Below are 2,500 nucleotides of genomic sequence, written 5' to 3' on the forward strand. Positions count from 1 at the left end.
TAATTGGGGAGTGGTGATTATTGGTGTGTTTTTTTGTTTGTTGCTGTTGTTCTTGTTCTTGTTCTTGTTTTTGTTCGTGATTTGTCGTTCTTCTTCCTCTCTTCTTTTCCTTACTGTTATTATTATTATCATTATTATTATTATTATTATTATTATTATTATTATCATTAATGTTTTTTTTCAATGGTAGTAATGGTTATGGTGGTGGTGTTGATGGTGGTAGTAGTATTGCTTCTTTTCATGTTGTTATTGTTGTTGTTGATGGTGGTGGTGGTGATGGATGGTGATGGTAGTGGCTGCAGTATTTTGTTGTTATTTATGGTGGTGGTAGTGGTGGTGGTGGTGGTGGTATGGGTGCTTTTCCTGCTGCCTGGAATGTTAATAATCTTCATCATGCCAGTGGTGGTGGTGGTGGTGGTGGTGAGAGCAGCTATTACAGTGATGGTGATGAAGGTGATGCTACCGCCGCCCTTCACCACATCCTGTGCTGCCCTAACAATCCAAGGCGCGCCTGCACACGCCCACACCCCCCAACGTGACTGCCAATCCCTACACTTGTCTGTCTGTCTGTTTACCTGTCTACCTCTCTGTCTGTCTGTCTGTCTGTTTGTCTCTCTGTCTTTCTCTCAGTCTGTTTGTCTGTCTATCTCCCAGCATGTGGTGTGTGTGTGTGTGTGTGTGTGTGTGTGTGTGTGTAATTCACTGTTTGATCTGCTGCAGTCTCTGGCGAGACAGCCAGACGTTACCCTACGGAACGAACTCAGAGCTCATTATTTCCGATCTTCGGATAGGCCTGAGACCAGGCACACACCACACACCGGGACAACAAGGTCACAACTCCTCGATTTACATCCCGTACCTACTCACTGCTAGGTGAACAGGGGCTACACGTGAAAGGAGACACACCCAAATATCTCCACCCGGTCGGAGAATCGAACCCCGATCCTCTGGCTTGTGAAGCCAACGCTCTAACCACTGAGCTACCGGGCCGTGTGTGTGTGTGTGTGTGTGTGTGTGTGTGTGTGTGTGTGTGTGTTTCACTGTTTCACTGTTTGATCTGCTGCAGTCTCTGACGAGACAGCCAGACGTTACCCTACGGAACGAACTCAGAACTCATTATTTCCGATCTTCGGATAGGCCTGAGACCAGGCACACACCACACACCGGGACAACAAGGTCACAACTCCTCGATTTACATCCCGTACCTACTCACTGCTAGGTGAACAGGGGCTACACGTGAAAGGAGACACACCCAAATATCTCCACCCGGCCGGGGAATCGAACCCCGGTCCTCTGGCTTGTGAAGCCAGCGCTCTAACCACTGAGCTACCGGGCGTGTGTGTGTGTGTGTGTGTGTGTGTGTGTGTGTGTGTGTGTGTGTGTGTGTGTGTGTGTGTGTGTGTGTGTGTGTGTGTGTGTGTGTGTGTGTGTCACCGCCCTTCCTCTCCCATCGGAGCTACGATTATATATATGCTAATTAACCCACATCTAAGAGAGAGAGAGAGAGAGAGAGAGAGAGAGAGAGAGAGAGAGAGAGAGAGAGAGAGAGAGAGAGAGAGAGAGAGAGAGAGAGAGAGAGAGAGAGAGAAAATGACGTAACCGATTCATATATATCATTATTATTCTTTCTGAAGTGGAGGAGGAGGAGGAGGAAAATGCATAGCGTGGGCAGGGAAAAGAAGACTAAAGGATGAAATTGAGATGGGAGTGGAGAGAGAGAGAGAGAGAGAGAGAGAGAGAGAGAGAGAGAGAGAGAGAGAGAGAGAGAGAGAGAGAGAGAGAGAGAGAGAGAGAGAGGTGATACATGGTGGAGGAATGAGAGGGAGGCGAGTGGAGAGCGTGAGGGAGGAAAGGATATGTGTGTTAACGTTAGGCCACTCCTTCCTCTCCCTTCCACCTCCTCCCACCTCAGGCTTCCCATAACAGGTGAGTTCCGGGTCTATTACTCCTCCACCACCACCACCACCATCACAACTACCTCCTCCTCCTCCTCCTCCTACTGCCTATCATTATTACCAAACCTCTCTTTCTCTTTTCAAGTTCTCTTATTATCAGTTTTACGTCTTACTTTTTTTCTTCCTATTCTTCTTCTTATTCATTTTCTTTTCTTCCTCCTCAATTTTTTTTTCTCCAACATTCCTCCTCCTCCTCCTCCTCCTCCTTTTCCTGTTCTTTATGCTTCTCATTATTTCCAAACTCTCTTTTCATCTCTCCTTTCTTATTTCAGCTTCTTTTCGACATGGATTTCTACTCCTCCTCCTCCTCCTCCTCCTCCTTTTTTTTTCCTGTTCTTTATGTCTGTTATTCTTTTCTAACTCTCTTTCATCTATTATTTTTTTCTTATCTTACTGCAATTTCTTTTTGGACAGTGTTTCTATCATTTTTTTACCTGTTAATGTTTCCAAACTATTTTTCTATCCATTTATCTTTTTTTCCTTGTTTAAAATTTCAACTTATTTTCAAACAGTCGTCCTTCTCCTCCTCCTCCTCCTCCTCCTCC

At 45.6% G+C, this 2,500-nt stretch overlaps 1 protein-coding gene across 1 annotated transcript in view; it reads right to left on the reverse strand.

Annotated features, from left to right (window-relative positions):
* Positions 1 to 2,296: 2,296 nt before the first annotated feature.
* Positions 2,297 to 2,500, reverse strand: part of LOC123520354 — an 82,305-nt gene continuing 82,101 nt past the window's right edge. Inside the window, exon 5 of the mRNA XM_045282588.1 lies at positions 2,297 to 2,500. This exon is cut by the window's right edge and continues 235 nt beyond it. The gene's annotated coding sequence lies outside the window, so the exon portion shown is untranslated.

Source organism: Portunus trituberculatus, chromosome 46 (genome assembly GCF_017591435.1).
Source record: "Portunus trituberculatus isolate SZX2019 chromosome 46, ASM1759143v1, whole genome shotgun sequence".
NCBI lineage: Eukaryota > Metazoa > Arthropoda > Malacostraca > Decapoda > Portunidae > Portunus > Portunus trituberculatus.